This window comes from Megalobrama amblycephala, linkage group LG11 (assembly GCF_018812025.1).
Source record: "Megalobrama amblycephala isolate DHTTF-2021 linkage group LG11, ASM1881202v1, whole genome shotgun sequence".
Lineage (NCBI taxonomy): Eukaryota > Metazoa > Chordata > Actinopteri > Cypriniformes > Xenocyprididae > Megalobrama > Megalobrama amblycephala.
The window spans coordinates 2,304,522-2,317,766 of NC_063054.1; the positions used below are offsets into that span (position 1 = coordinate 2,304,522).

At 41.2% G+C, this 13,245-nt stretch overlaps 1 pseudogene; it reads left to right on the forward strand.

Annotated features, from left to right (window-relative positions):
* Positions 1-13,245, forward strand: part of LOC125278897 — a 53,006-nt pseudogene extending 39,761 nt beyond the window's left edge.

Sequence of the window (13,245 nt, forward strand, 5' to 3'; positions counted from 1 at the left end):
TCAACAGGGTCGCCAATGGGGAACTCGCTGGAGCAATGGCCCATGTTTCATGTATCAGGCCCAGAGGGCGGGAGTGGCATTACAAGTCATGAAGTTTCCAGAGGTCTGAACGCGGGTGCCATAGGGTGCCCCATCTCCGAGTCAGAAGGCCCTTCCTCAGAGGAATGGGCCAGGTAGGTGCTGCTAATAGGGCACAACTAACAGGACCTGCTCCTCATCCTCTCTGACTTTGCACAAAATGTTCGAGCAGGCTCACTGGGGGAAATGCATACTTGCGAAGGTCCTTGGGCCAGCTGTGTGCCAGTGCTTCTGTGCTGAGAGTGCCCTCAGTCAGGGAGTAAAACAAATGGCAATGGGCTGTGTCTGGAGAGGCAAACAGATCTATCTGTGCGGCCCCGAAACGCTGTCAAATCAGCTGGACCACCTGGGGTTGAGTCTCCATTCTCCCAGAAGCAAAGGCTGCCATGAGAGCTTGTCGGCTGCACGGTTGAGCAGGCAGTCATACAATAAAGTAGGGGCTGTAGAACCCTGACTTCATATCGGCTGGAGGGACCAGCTCTGTTCCGTCCTCGGCGATGAGCAGATGAAGAAGCTGCAGCTGGCGACGGGGTGGGGGCAGCAGCAGGCCGTCGGGACAGGATATGTTTTATCGCCTCCGTCTGCTTCTGTGCGGCTGAAAACTGGGCAAAGCTCTCAACCGCTTCACCGAACAGGTCGACCTGCAACACAAGGGAGTCCAGGAACTAATACAAACCCGATTCCAAAAAAGTTGGGACACTGTACAAATTCCGAAAAATAGTGGAGCAATATCAGAAAGGAGTTTCTCAGAGAAAAATTGCAAAGAGTTTGAAGTCATCATCTTCTACAGTGCATAATATCATCCAAAGATTCAGAGAATCTGGAACAATCTCTGTGCGTAAGGGTCAAGGCCGGAAAACCATACTGGATGCCCGTGATCTTTGGGCCCTAAGACGGCACTGCATCACATACAGGAATGTTACTGTAATGGAAATCACAACATGGGCTCAGGAATACTTCCAGAAAACATAGTCGTGAACACAATCCACCATACCATTCGCTGTTGCCGGCTAAAACTCTATAGGTCAAAAAAGAAGCCATATCTAAACATGATCCAGAAGTGCAGGCGTTTTCTCCGGGCCAAGGCTCATTTAAAATGGACTGTAGCAAAGTGGAAAACTGTTCTGTGGTCAGACGAATCAAAATTTGCAGTTCATTTTGGAAAACTGGGACACCATGTCATCCGGACTAAAGAGGACAAGGACAACCCAAGTTGTTATCATCGCTCAGTTCAGAAGCCTGCATCTCTGATGGTATGGGGTTGCATGAGTGCATGTGGCATGGGCAGCTTACACATCTGGAAAGGCACCATCAATGCTGAAAGGTATATCCAAGTTCTAGAACAACATATGCTCCCATCCAGATGTCGTCTTTTTCAGGGAAGACCTTGCATTTTCCAACATGACAATCCCAGACCACATACTGCATCAATTACAACATCATGGCTGCGTAGAAGAAGGATCCGGGTACTGAAATGGCCAGCCTGCAGTCCAGATCTTTCACCCATAGAAAATATTTGGTGCATCATACAGAGGAAGATGCGACAAAGAAGACCTAAGGCAGTTGACCAACTAGAAGCCTGTATTAGACAAGAATGGGACAACATTCCTATTCCTAAACTTGAGCAACTTATCTCCTCAGTTCCCAGACGTTTGCAGACTGTTATAAAAAGAAGAGGGGATGCCACACAGTGGTAAACATGGCCTTGTCCCAACTTTTTTGAGATGTGTTGATGCCATGAAATTTAAAATCAGCTTATTTTTCCCTTAAAATAATACATTTTCTCAGTTTAAACATTTGATACGTCATCTATGTTGTATTCTGAATAAAATATTGAAAATTCTGAACAGCATAGAATTTCTGTAAATGTGGTTGTCACTACCTGTATTTTTCGTGAGTTCATTCGGTTGTAGAATGTGGTTGTCACTCCCATATTTTATTAAACTGTGTGTGTACAGAACGTGATTAAGCAGTAAAAGTTAAACTGACAACCGAATTTAGCAGCAGTGTGTACGTGTCCATTGATGATGTCATCATCACAACTATGTTCCTTAGAGAGAAATGGTATGTGTGGATTTCCAATCAGGATTTAGACTGTACCATAGTACTGAGACTGCTCTCATTTGAGTTACTAATGATTTGCTCTTATCATCAGATAGTGGTTGTATTTCTCTATTAGTGTTATTGGATCTTAGTGCTACATTTGACACTATCGACCACAACATTCTTTTGAATAGACTCGAAAATTATGTTGGCATTAATGGAATTGCATTGGCATGGTTCAAATCATACTTATCTGACCGTTATCAGTTTGTAGTAGTAAACAATGAGATGTCATATCAATCACAAGTTAAATATGGAGTACCGCAAGGCTCAGTATGAGGACTGTTGCTTTTCACTCTGTACATGCTACCCTTGGTATCTGGATATCTGGAGGAAGCATGGCATTAGTTTTCATTGTTACGCTGATGATACTCGGCTCTATATTTCTTCGCACCCTGACGAAACTTACCAATTCACAAAATTAACGGAATGCATAGCTGATATAAAAAATTGGATGACCAGTACTTTCCTACTACTAAATTCAGAAAAAAAACAGATATTCTAATTTTTGGACCAAAAAGTTCTTCACGTAATAACCTAGAATACTGTCTAACACTTGATGGCTGCTCTGTTAAGTCTTCATTGTCAGTTAGGAACCTGGGTGTGATATCAATCGCCCCGGGTTACTTCACTGTAACCCTGTTCCCTGAAAAGGCGGGAACGAGAAGCTGCACTTTATTCAGCGCTATGGGAACGTCTTTTAGTCGTGACCAGCTGTGAATATATGTGTAAAACAACGTCAATTAAATTGACCTATATTTATAGCCTTGCGTGACATAATTGGAATGCGTCGTAGCGAGGCTATAATTAGATGTGCCACCTGTCAATCAGCAGATATTTTGTCTGAAGAGCAGTCCTGGGACATCTCAGTGCGGCAAAGAAGCGCAGCTTCTTGTTCCCGCCTTTTCAGGGAACAGGGTTACAGTGAAGTAACCCGAGGCATTCCCTTTCAAAGGCTACACTCTAAGCTGTGCTTTATTCAGCGCTATGGGAACGAGAATACCAACGCCGCCGCACTGTGTGTCCGGACCCCCTGGCTGTGAATTGTGTCACAAGCACAGAGAGTCTCAGACACTAGCTTGCGATGTCGACTCAGGGACATGAGAGCCCGGAGTAACATGAACATCCAAACTATAAAACCTTATGAATGTGTGCGGAGAGGACCAACCTGCCGCATCACAAACATTTTGTAAGGGGGCACTCCCCGCCAAAGCTCTAGAGGCGACTCCCCTGGTGGAATGAGCCCTGATGCCTGTTGGCGAAGTATGACCACACACCTCATAAGCAAGGGCAATAGCATCTCTCACCCAAAGTGACATGGTCTGTTCCGTGGCGGCTGCACTGTTATGGCCGCCATGACAAACAAACAGTTGCCCTGACTTACGCCACTGGCTGGTGCGGTGGACATAAGCCTGAAGAGCACGGACTGGACACAGTCTGTGAAGTCTCTCCTGATCAGGCGTTGTGAACGGCGGAGGGCAGAAGGCTTCAAGAGTGACCAGATGCAAGTTCGAGAAAGGAACCTTAGGCAGATAGTCAGGATGAGGATGCAAAATAGCTTTCACCATTCCTGGGGCAAAGTCTAAGCAAGATGGCACAATGGACAGAGCCTGTAAATCCCCAATTCTTTTGAGAAAAGTTATAGCCATAAGAAAAAACATTTTCAGAGTTAACAGCTTGTCAGAAACTGACTCTAACGGTTCAAAGGGGGTCTCAACCAGGCCCTCCAGGACTATTGCTAGGTCCCATTAAGGGATCCTGGTTCTAGAAGGAGGCTTAAGCCACCTAGCTCCTCGAATGAAGCGAGAGAGCAGGACATGCTTGCCCAAAAGGCACCCCGACAATCAGAGAAATTTTATCCCCTGCGCCTGAGACAGAAGGTCCCTCCTGCTCGGTATCGACCAAAGGCGAGCCGTCGAGGAGAGATATTATCTCTGAGAACCATATTCCATTCAGCCAATGCGGCGCTATCAGAAAGAGGCAAGAACATTGGCTAAATTTGCCTAGAACTCCTGGGAATACAGAAACCGGAGTAAACGCATACAGGCACATTCTGGGCCACATATGCTCATCACATCCAGACCCAGGGGAAGCTGGGTGATTCCAAAAGAAATAGAGTGGATATTGCGCTGCCTGTTGGGGTGAAGAGGTCCATCTGTTTCATAAAATCTTTACCAGATTTGACTACCTCGGGTGGAGTTTCTACTCCCCCGTCGGTATGCTCTGTCTGGACAGATATCTGGGGATATAAATCGCCATGAGGGACAGGAACTTGTCCTGAGCCCAGAGCAGAATGCGCTGCACTAGCCTGTCTAGACGTTGCAATGCAGGCCACCCTGGCGATTCATATTAGAGGCTACCGCAGTAATGTCCACCCGCACTAGGACATGGTAACCCCTTAACTGGTGGAGGAGGTACTTCAGGGCCAGAAATACAGCCATCAATTCGAGGCAATTGATGTGCCAATCGAGATGATGACCTCACCATATCCCTTTGGACTGGACGGCCACCTAAGGCCACTCCCACTCCGAGGTCTGAGCCACATAGAAAGGGAACGAAGCCGCAGCGCGTAACCCTTACCATAAACATGGATTTTAGAAAGGGCACAAAGCACTCAGCGCGTACCCTTGCCCTTATTTGCCGTAGAGAATTGCCTAGTCAAAACCTCTCGGCTCTGACGGAGCCAGTGCTGCATCCATGCATTTTGTGTATGTGCGGGGCAATAAGGCTAGGCCGAATGGAAGAACCCGATATTGGTAAGCTTTGCCCCCGAAAGCGAACCTCAGGAACCTCCTGTGGCAATATTTCTATGTGAAAATATGCGTCCTTGTGATCGATTGTGAAAAACCAATCATGATGTTGGATTTGCGACACGATCATTTTTACGGTTAACATCTTGAACTCGAGAGCTTTGACTGAACGGTTTAAGCCTCGAAGATCAAAGATTGGACGCAGCCCCCCGTCCTTCTTGGGAACTAAAAAGTATCTGCTGTAGTAACCTGACTCTCTCTCTAGAGGGGGAACATGCTCTATGGCCCCTTTCTCCAGCAGAGATTGCAGTTCTTATGACAGTAAAGTCGCTTGCCCCGGCTTCACGGTAGTGGAGACCACACCGTTGAAACGCGGAGGACAACAAATAAATTGGATTCTGTATCCTAATTCTACTGTCTTTAGAACCCACACAGACACCCCTGGCAGTAGTTTCCACGCTGCCAGGTTCTCTGAAGTGGGCACTAATTTTGATACTTCCCTTGAGGGGATGTTAGATGTTCCATGTCCTGATATGTTACAGAAATCAACGGAACACCTAACATGTCACTGAAAACCGCTGCCCCCCGCTGCTCCAGAGGTGGCGGGAAGGAGGGTTTATGTGAAGATATTGAGAAGGGGCGGGTGTTAGATATTATGAGGCTGCTGAACGTGACGAGCTGGTCCCCAGATTTATGAGGGGAAGCACAACTCGCCACAGCCTTCTTAGCAGGTCAGCCTGGTCCACCTGCAACACTGCCATAGTGTTACCAGTAGAGCAGTACCAGACTGACACACTGATCAAAACACCTTCCCACCAGTATGGATGTTATTATGCATAGCCTGGTGGGGAGTGCTGTCTCTTTAAGTGACTCTGAGCTCCAGAGAAGAGATAGCTCGCAAGCGTCTCTTCAAACTGGAGCATCATTGTATAAATCACACGCCCTTGCACCCACAATAGTTAAATAAGTTGACATTGAAGGCACAAAGGCACAAGAAAAATAAGGTTTTCCCCATGAACGTGTTAACGTCATGGAGAACCTATTTATTTTGCTTATATATGCATATTATATAACGTAATTAAATATATAAATATAAACATATATTATAAGGCCATTTCACTTAATAAATTCCTCAGAATTAAATGCAGCCATTTACCAGACAAGTAAACACGGTCTGAATGAAAGGCTGTGCTTTCATAGATCAGTCGGATATGCCTGTAACACAGCCATTGTGTACAGCGCAGTACCAGCCCGACTCGCTGTGAAACACCTCTGATGATGCGCCCCCAGGGGAGAGATAGCATGCAAGCGTCTCTCCGATCTGAGGCAGCATCATATAAACGCGTGCCTTTGCACCCGCGATAGTCGATCAGGTCGACGTCACGGGTACAAAACACATTTATATTAGAAATGTTTGGGGTCTGCTTGTGTTTCACTGCTTGAATGACCGCACAGAGCAGTTCACTTTCGCTTTATCATCACAGGAGGAACGCTCAGAGACGGACAAACTCATATTCCATTCCAATGGAAAACACTTAATTGTCCTCTGCCCGAGCCGAAGAAGCATCGGAGCACGCTTCGGTCTCGGTAAAGGACATCGCAATCTGGAGTAAGAGTGATAGCAATAAAGTATGAACCCGTCTCTCAGCCAGATCGCCACGCGAGCCCAACGATCACATTGTGGTTGCTGCCCCTTTGAAATAAGCAAAGCGAACGCGAAGCACTTTAACTGTGAACAATCACAATGCTCGCACTCGCCCTGTTACAACGCAAGTGCAGCGTACTCTTCCCCAAACAAACAAAACAATACTGGTGTGTGTCCGATTCGGAGATAGAACATGAACATGGAGACACACACCGTTTGCTTGGTTCAATCCTAACTTTCTCTCAAATATATAATATCATATATGTGTGTTCATTTTTCACTTGTCAGACAGAGTTGAAAAAGGAACAAAGGGAGAGAAAGTTCTGCGCACTGCCTGTCAAATCTAACTCATAACAAAGTAATGAAGGAAGGAAAGAGTTTGAACAGAGCTGCTTCACACACACTTCACAGTACGCTCTCTGAAGACAAAAGACCTGCTGATGCACAGGTGGCACATCTAATTATAGCCTCGCTACGATGCATTCCAATGACGTCACGCAAGGCTATAAATATAGGTCAATTTAATTGACGTTGTTTTACACATAAATTCACAGCTGGTCACGACTAAAAGACGTTCCCATAGCGCTGAATAAAGCGCAGCTTAGAGTGTAGCCTTTGAAAGGGAACTTTCATTTGAAGGCCATGTTACTAGCATCTGTAAAACCGCATTCTTCCATCTTAAAAATATATCTAAACTACGACATATGCTCTCAATGACAAATGCGGAACAGTTAGTTCATGCATTCATGACCTCGAGGCTAGATTACTGTAACGCTCTACTGGGTGGTTGTTCTGCTTGCTTGATAAATAAACTACAGCTCGTACAAAATGCAGCAGCTAGAGTTCTTACTAGAACTAGGAAGTATGACCATATTAGCCCAGTTCTGTCATCACTGCTTTGGCTTCCTGTTAAACATCATATAGATTTTAAAATCTTGCTAATTACTTACAAAGCACTAAATGGTTTAGCTCCCCAGTACCTGAGCGAGCTCTTAAAGCATTATAGTCCTTCACGTCTATTATGATCCCAAAATTATTGACATTTGATAATACCTAGAATATCAAAATCAACTGCAGGTGGTACTGTAGATCCTTTTCCTATTTAGCACCTAAACTTTGGAATAGTCTTCCTATCACTGTTCGGGAAGCAGACACACTCTGTCAGTTTTAATCTAGACTAAAAACACATCTGTTTAAACTTACATACACATAATACATTATCTACTTCTATAATTCAAATCATGTAAATTGTTAGGCTGCATAGATTAGGTCAGCCGGAACCAGGAACACTTCCCATAACACCTGATGTACTTGCTACATCATAAGAAGAATGGCGTCTACGCTAATATTAGTCTCTCTCTGTTTATCCCGAGGTTTGTCGCAGCCTGCCAGATTCAGGCCATATCCAAATAAATGAAGAACCTGCATCTAGACATGATGATAATGCAGCCCTGATGTTTCAGCTAAACTATCCCCTGCGCAGGCCTCCTTCTCTTTCCTTTCCCTATGTATAGATAAAATGTTATCAAAATTATTCCAGTTTGCATAGATCCATAGACACGACAAATTTTTCTGTATTATATGGACCAGACAAGTAATTTGGCAAATATCACTTCTTTAAAAAGGCCAAACTTCTGCGCACATACACACTTAAACAGGCAAACCTATAGATTAAACACGTAAATTCACTCTTTGAATGATATTCGCTCAACTGTTGAGTATTGTGTGTTTTTGTAGATGATGAGGCTGTTTTGATCCATCTGTAGGTTGACTGTATGGTGACAGATGAAGGCTGTGGTTTTGTGTCTTCAGCTCTGAAGTGTTAACTAGTGTTAATTTTGCTAACGAAATCTATGATGAAAAATGTTCTTCAACAAAGTTGTTTCCCCTAAGACAAGACGATGAAGAGATGATAATAAGGCAATTAAACGCTAACTGTGACTATATCAACATGCAATATAGTTGACGAAAAAAGATGAGACTAAAATGTAGTTAAAAGAACAAAATCTTTACCAAAAACTTTTTTGTTTACCAAAAACATTTCAGACTGCTCTACAAGTCTCTGTTATGCAAGCGTACATGTTTGCGGTTGCCAGATATCAAATAGCCAGATATCATAGCTCAAATCCCCTAATCAGAGCTTTTCTGTTAAACAGACGCGTACTGGGCTTTTTGCTTTATGCAATCTGGCAACCATTTGCAACTCTCTGCAGAGGCGCCATGATCTGAAAACACCGATATATAGTACTGTTCAAGTAAGCTGGAGTTCAGTGTTCTCCATTTGAGGTATTCTGCTTAGTGTCATTCAGTCAGTCTGTGTTCTGTCATGGATCTTGACTGTATTGTTTGAGATTGTGGTTGCTGATTGTACTTATACAACCTCTGTGTGGCATTAGGCATGGTCTTTTTTTGCCATTGTTTTAATAGAGAAACATTAAAGGATTAGTTCACTTTTAAATAAACTTTTCCTGGTAATTTACTCACCCCCATGTCATCCAAGATGTCCATGTCTTTCTTTCTTCAGTCGAAAAGAAATTAAAGTTTTTGATGAAAACATTCCAGGATTTTTCTCCTTATAGTAGACTTGAATGGGCACCAAACGGATGAGGGTCAAAATAAATTTCACTGCAGCTTCAAATTGTTCTATATGATCCCAGATGAGAAATAAGGGTCTTATCTAGTGAAACCATCGCTCATTTTCTGAAAATAATTGAAAATTATTTAAGTTTTAACCTTAAATGCTCATCTTGAACTAGCTCTCTTCTTCTTCTCTATTAGAATTCCAGCAGTGTAGACACTGTTAAGTGTATTACTGCCCTCCACAGGTCAAAGTTTGAACTAATTGTTATATACTATTGAACTAGCATATTGCATATAAAAATGAGTTCAAACTTTGGCCTGTGGAGGGCAGTATTACGCTTAGCAGTGTCTACACTTCTGGAATTCAAATAGAGAAGAAGAAGAAGAGAGCTAGTTCAAGATGAACATTTCTAGTTTAAAACTTATATAATTTTCAATTTTTTTCAGAAAATGAGCGATGGTTTCACTAGATAAGACCCTTATTTCTCATCTGGGATTGTTTTGAACAATTCGAAGCTGCAGTGAAACTAATTATGACCTTCAACCGTTTGGTGCCCATTCAAGTCTACTATAAGGAGAATAATCCTGGAATGTTTTCATCAAAAACTTTAATTTCTTTTCGACTGAAGAAAGAAAGACATGGACATCTTGGATGACATGGGGGTGAGTAAATTATCAGGAAAAGTTTATTTAAAAGTGAACTAATCCTTTAATGCAACTTAAAATTATTGGAATTTCTATTAGAAATTTCTCTGTCAAAATATTTGAGAGTAGGTTTTTGTTGTTTAGCGGTGTAATAATGCACACATTGCAAGAGTATATCTAAAGTGTTTAGTGTTTATTTGGCTTATAATTCACCTTTAATAAATCTGTGCACTAGATGAGATAAAATAAACCACGCATATGAATATTCTGTTGATTTGTGCTTATTACAGTTTTTTACAATCACTTTGCTACTATTTTCAGAACCTTGATGTCATTTTTCAAAACTCTAGACACAAAACTCAAAACGGTTATCACTTGTAACACAGACTGTCTAATGTTCAAAACATTGCATTGTGCATTCACATCTTTAAAGCAATCTTGCACTTGCACAATCATTGGTTCAATTTACTGTGAAATACCATTGAAACATAACTATAGATCACCAACACACAAGCAACCAATAGTTTCACTGTGTCATTGTTCGTACAATCATTAAATATTGTAGAACAAAATAGGTGATACAGGTTTCATTATGGAACTACATGTACTCTGTAAAAGTACTGCAGTAGTAGAGAGAATACTACAGACACAGTGAAATAATTGAACAAAGTTTGTAATATACAATCACAACATAGGTTTATTTGAATCAAAGCAAAAATAATTAGCTACGAAATAGAAAAGAAAAGACAGTGCTGTAAAACATCAAATGCAGTGTTCCTCAACTTGCTTGCTTGTACTTTAAGAAACAAAACAGGAGTGCACTGCAAAAAAAAATGCTGTTCTTACTTAGAGTTTTTGTCTTGTTTCTAGTCAAAATATCTTAAAGTTCTTAAATCAAGAAGCATTTTCTTGACAAGTAAAAATTATTTTCAGGAAAAATAAGTCAAAATTAATTAAATTTTTCCTGAAAACAAGAAAATATGTTTTACTTGTCAAGAAAATGCTTCTTGATTTAAGAACTTTAAGATATTTTGACTAGAAACAAGACAAAAACTCTAAGTAAGAACAGTATTTTTTTGCAGTGTGAGAAGGTGGTACAATATTTGGGGCCATAGACAGTGTCTGATGAAGCATTATGATAAAATATTGGGCTACATCCATGGATATTGTAGTCTAATTGGTTCATGCTCCACGCTAATTGGTGACAATGAATCTCATTAACCTGAAACTTTCATGATTTACAGTAAATATGGAAGATTGTTTTTCTGTTTCCATACAACTATGCATTAAGAGTAATGCAACAGTTACTTATCATTTTGAGCAGTTGTATCAATTGATAGTTAGATCATTGTAAGGAAATGAACAGACACTCATTTGAAATGTAATGTGTGAATTGTCTTTTGAAATAGTAGTAATTTGATGTTAAGTTGTGTCATATTGAACAGGTGATTTTTGTTGAATGAACAAATGATCTAAGTTTTATGTGTATTGTATCCAAGCAATTGAGAAAAGGGTTAGAGTTTTGAAAAATGTGCATTTTGATCATTGGTTGTGAGTTTTGTGTCTAGAGTTGTGAAAAATGACAGCAAGGTTCTGAAAATAGTAGCAAAGTGATTGTAAAAAACTGTAGTAAAAGAGCAACTTCTGATGAAATGTAAAAATACATTTCCCAAATGACAACAATCATTGCAATTAAAATTGAGCAAAATAATTTGTATAATTTCATGCAATATGATGAAAATATGATGAAAATGTGTAGGTTTCCATTGATTAAAACTAGACTAAAATGTTCAGACATTTAGTTGACTAAAACTTGACTAAACAAAAACAGGACAAGGTTGATTAAATATGATAAAAACTAAAAGTTACATTTGACACAGGACTAAGACTAAATAAAAAAAATAGCTGACAAAGTTAACACTAGTTCAAACCCCTCACACCTGAGGGAATTGGATCTGAGCTACAATCACCTAGGACATTCAGGAGTCATGCTGCTCTCTGAAAATCTGGACCATACAAACTGCTCACTGCAAATACTCAAGTGTGTCAAACGCTGATACTAACATACTGTGTGTACATGATGCATATCTACATTTATGTGTGTTTGTGTGTTTATAGTGTGGATCATGGAGGAGAGATTAGGATCACAGCAGAACCACGAAAATGTAGGTCTACACACACACTCTCACACACACACACACACACACACACACACACACACACACACACACACACACACACACACTAATCTAGTGACTGTTTTGTTGTTATAGATGTTTTTTCTCTTCTTGTGTTCAGATGCCTGTGATCTCACACTGGATCCAAACACAACAAATACCGAACTCATTCTGTCTGAGGAGGAAAGGAAGGTGACGCGTGTGGAAGAGCATCAGCCGTATCCTGATCATCCAGAGAGATTTAATCAGGTTCCTCAGGTTCTGTGTGGAGAGAGTCTGACTGGACGCTGTTACTGGGAGGCTGAATGGAGCGGAATAGGTCCTGATATATCAGTGACATATAAAGGAATCAGCAGGAAAGAACAGAGTCATGACTGTATGTTTGGATACAATGACAAATCCTGGAGTCTGAACTGTTCTGATAAAAGATTCAGTGTCTGTCACAATAAGAACATCACTGATATACCTGTCGTCCGTTCATCCTCTAATAGAGTAGGAGTGTATGTGGACGTGTCGGCTGGCACTCTGACCTTCTACAGTGTCTCTGACACACACACACTCACACACTTACACACATTCAACACCACATTCACTGAACCCCTCTATGCTGGATTTAGGGTTTATTATAATTCTTCAGTGTCTCTGTGTCAGATTAAATAACACACACACACACACACACACTTGTAAATCCTCTTTTGTGTGTAGTTGTTTAGCTTCATCTAATTGTTTTGATAGTAATTCATTTTTTAGATTCAGAGCTAACCGTTCAACTGCTGGCGGGGCTTAATAATTACACGTCTGATGCTGCGAAAACCCTTCTGGTCAATCGTTCAAGCTTGGTTTTGCAAATATTATCTCATGCCCTTTACTTTTTGGGGTGTTAATTTCATATTGTTTTCTGGCTGCTGTCCTGTGCTTACTTTGCTTTTTACAGTTTTTTACAGACGCTAGGACACATTTCTCAATACTTAGGTCACTTTTGCAAAACTCTTCACACAGCGAGCACAACAGAAGTCTATGTGGGCTAAACTGAGGATCAATTATCATTGCTTTGGCACAAAATGCATTCAATGACTACATCTCTCAAATTTCATTAATTCTTTTCTCACTCAGACACAAACAACTTCCAAAACTCTTTGTACGTACAGGCCAATTTGCACACGCTTACATACTGTTTTCAAAACTGTTAAACTTATGTTCAAAACAATAACATAATACAAAACTGAATAAGACAGCAATTTGCTACATTCCTACAGTAATATTTTAA